At 51.1% G+C, this 5,041-nt stretch overlaps 1 protein-coding gene and 1 long non-coding RNA gene across 3 annotated transcripts in view; one reads left to right on the top strand and one right to left on the bottom strand.

Moving 5' to 3' along the window:
• LOC113203985 (uncharacterized) overlaps positions 1-4,510 on the bottom strand; it is a 10,492-nt gene extending 5,982 nt beyond the window's left edge. Inside the window, exons 1-5 of the long non-coding RNA XR_003303270.2 lie at positions 4,335-4,510; positions 3,876-4,236; positions 3,611-3,806; positions 902-1,102; positions 746-829 (exon numbers count right to left, since the gene is read on the bottom strand). This is a non-coding gene — a long non-coding RNA (uncharacterized LOC113203985). The remainder of the gene's footprint in view (positions 1-745; positions 830-901; positions 1,103-3,610; positions 3,807-3,875; positions 4,237-4,334) is intronic.
• LOC113203988 (uncharacterized protein DDB_G0271670-like) overlaps positions 1-5,041 on the top strand; it is a 33,569-nt gene that overhangs the window by 9,429 nt on the left and 19,099 nt on the right. The window lies entirely within an intron of this gene.

Here is a 5,041-nt window from a genome sequence, read left to right as displayed (position 1 = left end):
CGCGCGGTTCGCGCTGCATTTACATTCGGTACGTACTTTTCCAGCAAAACGATTGCACCGCGAGAGATGTGTCGTTAAAGTCCTCTCCGCCCGCAGGCCGGGTGGGCGCGCGCCCCCCGCCTACCGCGGTGATGACACTGATGATGACAACGCCCTCCTCCTCCTCCTCCTGCTCCCCTCCCCCGACGGGGATTAGGACGTAAACAGGCGTAAAATGCTGCAGCCAGTTAGTAATTATCCGGGTTGCGTCCCGCTCAGCAGGACTGCCAACCCCGGAAAACAAAATTACGCTCCATTTTCGAACGCAAGCCTTGCGGAGCGTCGTCGTTAACCCCGATGAGTCGCAGTTTCCTCGGGCGGATGCCTGGGGAGGGGGAGAGGGCGGGGGGACAACGGGTTGCCAACCTTGGGTGCACGCAGTGCCCACCTCAGGAGGGGTCTTCTCCCCCCCCCCTTTCCCTCACCCGGCCTCATCCGAATTCAGGAAGACGACACACGGGACCTGGCGGCGACAGCGCTGGCGCCACGGCTGGCCCAGTCATGCACGTAGCTCACGATATTTGAGATAATTTCCATCATTTGTATCCACCGCCTGTCATTTCGACAATCATGGCTGCCACCCCCTCGCCTACCCCTCACGACGGGGCGACGGGAGCGCGTTTTAATAGCAAGAGCGTTAGGCCCACAGCTCACACCAGCCTGTGGGAAATGTGACAGCAGCATGTTCGTCTCACCTCGGTCTTACCTGGCAATATATGGTCGTCGGTCGTAGCACAGCCTTCGCGTCCAAAAGCAGAACTGTGCACTTTTCGATATTTATATTTTCAGCCTTGAAGAAAAGACAAAATATGTTAATTTAAAATTGACCACCCTTCTCGACAGCGATTTGCATAACACTCACCACAGCTCTCGCGCAGGATCTCGCCCGACACCCATCCGCAGGCCGGTGAGCCGAAAGGCCAAAGGCGGCCAACCACAATCCCAATGTGAATGAGTCATCCGAACCGTTCGTCGTTGCGACTTATTGATAGCTATTTGATCGCCGTGATGAAAGACAGTTGTGGCCGGCGTGTTGCAGCATAACGACTCAATTCTCCCAGCGCTAAACGTAGAAAAGATAGCCATTCAATTGATGGGGAAGGAGGAGGATCCGAGGAAGTAAAAGGCTCTATCTATACCTACGAGAAAGAGAAAAGGACAGATACATCAGATGTAGCTTAATGTTCCTACGAGTAGCTGCTAAATGCCAGCCCCACCCCCTCCTTTTTTCTCCCCTCCCTCACAAGACATCCGTGCCCAAAGCCCCGGTAGCCTCCTGCCCAGTCCGACTGCCCAATAATTTAATGGAGTGGCCATGTCCGTCGATAAAGGCGCGTTCAGCCCGCTCTGTGGCCAGACAATGTTTTATTAGCATTTGCATCTCGCGTGTCAACTTTAATTGCACGATGCTTTTAAAAAATTTCAATAGACGCGGCGTTTCCTAATTAGGTTATAGCACGATGTTGTCACAGATGGTGGTTTGTGTGCCATTTTTGTCGCAAGGTGTAACAGATATAGACATGCACAAAAAACGCCCGTGAAACTTGGGGCGAACAGAAAACCAGAGAAACGTGTCCTCTCCGCCTTTATCAGCCCGGTGCACGGCGACACGGTTTGAACGTTACCCCGCTGCTGCTCCGCCGGCTGCTGCTCCGCCCGCTGCCCGACCAGACCCAATCCGGTCCGCTTCCAACTTCTCAGATTCGCTTCCTCCTGCAGTTCCTTTGACCGAGACCTGCCACGCCCCGCCACGCCACGTGTGTTAATGAAGCTCATTAGCCAAGCCCGGGCCCCGAATGTGTTGATAAGGAGACAGGCGGCGTCCCGGTCGGGTGTGACTGCAGCCCTTTGCAGCGACGCGGGCGGGGGGCCGACGACAACGGCCCATGGCTCTGCCCGGTCCTAACGCCGGATGCAAACGGTTCACTTCCAGGATATGAATGGAGCTTGTTATACTCTACAACAATCTCACAGCGGGGATGGACTATTGCCGGACCGAAAATCTTGACGCGCGGAGTCTCCCAGCCGCGCTGGCCCTGCTGGGAACAGTCCCAAAACAGTTCTCGACTTTAAACCAAGTTCCACGCAGACAAAATTAGTCAAGTGGAATTTTCATAAGCAGCAGCAGCCGCAGGCCGATCCTTATCACGACGCTTCCGGCGGGTTACACTTCTCTTCCCCCCAAAAGGTTGTTGGGGAAAACTTGGCCCGGTTTTTCTTGGCGTTCCCTTAGGTTCTTGCTTTGTTTCGGGTTGGGCACGGTTGGGCATCCTTTTTACCCCCCGGCTGTACTTCAATAATTATCAATCCAGCCGGCAAATATCGCTACATAAGTAACAATAAACCCCCTTCCTCTCGGTTCGTAGCTAACAAAACGATTCCTTTTGCCGCCATTGTGCCACGCATTTACGAGTCGCGGACACACGACTATTATATAGCGCCTGACAAAAGAGGTAATGGGACGGGCGGCCAAATTTATTGAGAAATGAATCACCTTTCTCGTCACCGCGCTGCGGCCGGGTAATTACCACCGGGCGGCCCGAGCCTCGAGCCTCCCCCTGCGCAGTCGTGATGCTTTTGGAAACGCCGTGCGACACCAGTCGGCGGGCAGTACCCGAGGATGGATACACCAGGCGACACCGGGCGGCGAGTATGGACCTCATGTCAGGGAACCCAGGTGCAGAGAATGTACTACTACTAATACTGCCGCCTGGTGGAGTCTCCAAAACCTATCTGGATATATCGCATAATAAAGCACGCCCGTGCACTCGCACCACCGTGCCTGAATCAAAGTAGTTTTTGAAAGGACGAAAATTAATTTAGAAAGATCATGTGATGCAAAAGACAGTTGATCAACTCCACCCCATTAAAAAAAATAAAAAATATTTGGGTTCTGACAGTCTTACGTCAATAAAAGTTGTTTTCGCTAAAACTATAACAACGCCAAGAAAATATTTAAAAATATTTTCGATACGTGTAAATGTGAAGAGTTGTTGGCGTATTACAAATTGCCCTGCTCAAGAATGTGAACCGCGCACCCTCTAACTCCCTCCCTCGGATAGGTATGCGGCTTTGCTACTGAGCGTGTGAACCGCGGCGGGTATTTACCTCCAACCCAAACGAACTGTGAAAAGGCGCTTGCGTGTGCAACATGCAGCGCACTAAAGGGTGCCGCAGAACGCCCCTCCCCCCTCCTCATATGTTTCTCCACACGCCCCGCCCTCGCCACGCCTCTCTCCGCGACAAACCACTCGCACATTAACAGCTCATCACAAAAGGCGCGTTGCACGGGCTGCGGTAGGTCCCCTTCCACAAGGCAACGCCTGGCCTGGCGAGAGGGATGTGCGGCGGGGGCGACAAAGACGGAGACAGGCCCTACAATGACCTGCTTCATGGTCCGAGAGAAACAAAAGAGAAACAGGGCGAGGGGGGGGGGCGACAGAGGGAGGGGGAGGAAGAGAGAGAAAGAGGGAGAGTACAGGGAAGGTGAGGGAGAAAGAGGGAAAATGAGGGGGGAGCGGGGAAAACTGCAAATAAGCTTGCGGCGGCTGCCCGGCTGACTATAACTCACATTCGACCTGGGCCAGCGCGCGCCAAAGCCGCTCGCACAGCGCAAGCCAGCGCGACCCGTCAGGTCAGTAGGAGGAGGGGGTTACTATATTGACCTCCAGAGAAGCACCCCACCGCCAAGGCCCGCTACACCCACCCACGGTGTACCGCCGCGTCGTGCTTATGAGACATCTCTTTGTCAAAATCCTTCAGCAAGTCTGTCAAAGATCAAAAATATCAGTTTAGTACCAAGAGGATGAACTGCAATATTAGATAACGTGTCCTACCAAGAAATATACAGAAAGGAGGGGGCTTCAATGGGCAAGAGATCGTTGATCCCGGCATTAACAATCTCCAAACCTTTCGTCACCACTACATTCTTCTCGAAGACAGAGAGTTCTTCAGGAGTTGTTCGGGCGAGCCATTTGGTTTTCTAAGTATTTGAACAGTTTGTTCATTTTCCTCTCCATTCTCCCTTCCAGCCTGGTTTCTGCCTCTCTTTTGATAGCTGTAAATCTTTTCTTAATTTCTCTTGGTGGAAGGCGAAGGAGGACAAAAACCAATTTCAGAAGGCGAGCCACTTCATTGTCGCCACCCTTTTTTAAAGGGGTGCAACAACCCCTTCTTCTTGGCCTGTCTATAGATAACCTGTAATGTTGAAAACTTCATACTCATACTCCCAAGACTTATGAATAAAGGCAGAATTATTTCTAAAAGTATGTAATCCAATTTTGAATAATACTTACACACTGGTAATGGAAAAGGCACTCCCAGAGTGTAATACTTAAAAACACCCTCTTCCATGCCTTCTTCTCAGCCTGTTCCCAGTTTGTCGTCACAACTTTTGCACAAAGCCCTAGTTCTTTCAGCTTTTCAATGACAGACACATGTGCTGTCGTCATTTTGGCTGTCATAATGGCATATGCAAATGGGAAAACCTGGAAAGATGAAGTGTCATACCATGAAGAAAAAGGGAAGAAAGGATGGCATTTAAACTCTACTTACAACAAGGCCAAATGCATGGAAACTTCTGAAGATTATTTTTGAAAAGACACTTATATTTTTGTGCGTTTCTCAATGGTTGCTTATGACTGAAGGTCCAATAGAGACATACTGACTCAGAAAGTCAAGATTGCCTAAACTTTGCCTGCTGAAGACTTTCCAAATAGGGACATAGGCCCCACCTTCCCTTACTGGTTTGCCCACAAGGCCTTGGCGGAAATGTTGTGTGTCCCGCCTGTTCAACAAATAAATTAATTTTTATCTTACTTTACAGTTATATTGAAGTGTCGTCAAAACAATTCACTTACCAAGATAAGAGAAGTCCAGGTTCTCAGCTGCCTGTCGCAGCGTCAGAGGAACTGGTGGGAGGTTCATGTTCCTCAGACGACTTACGGACCTCTTAGTAGACAAGGTGTCAAAGCTGGCGACAAAGCACTCAGCTCCAATTCGC

The sequence above is a fragment of the Frankliniella occidentalis genome, unplaced genomic scaffold, assembly GCF_000697945.3.
Source record: "Frankliniella occidentalis isolate FOCC.00 unplaced genomic scaffold, Focc_3.1 Scaffold10, whole genome shotgun sequence".
NCBI lineage: Eukaryota > Metazoa > Arthropoda > Insecta > Thysanoptera > Thripidae > Frankliniella > Frankliniella occidentalis.
The sequence above is the reverse complement of the archived record's forward strand: the minus strand, read 5'-3'. Positions and strand labels throughout refer to the sequence as shown.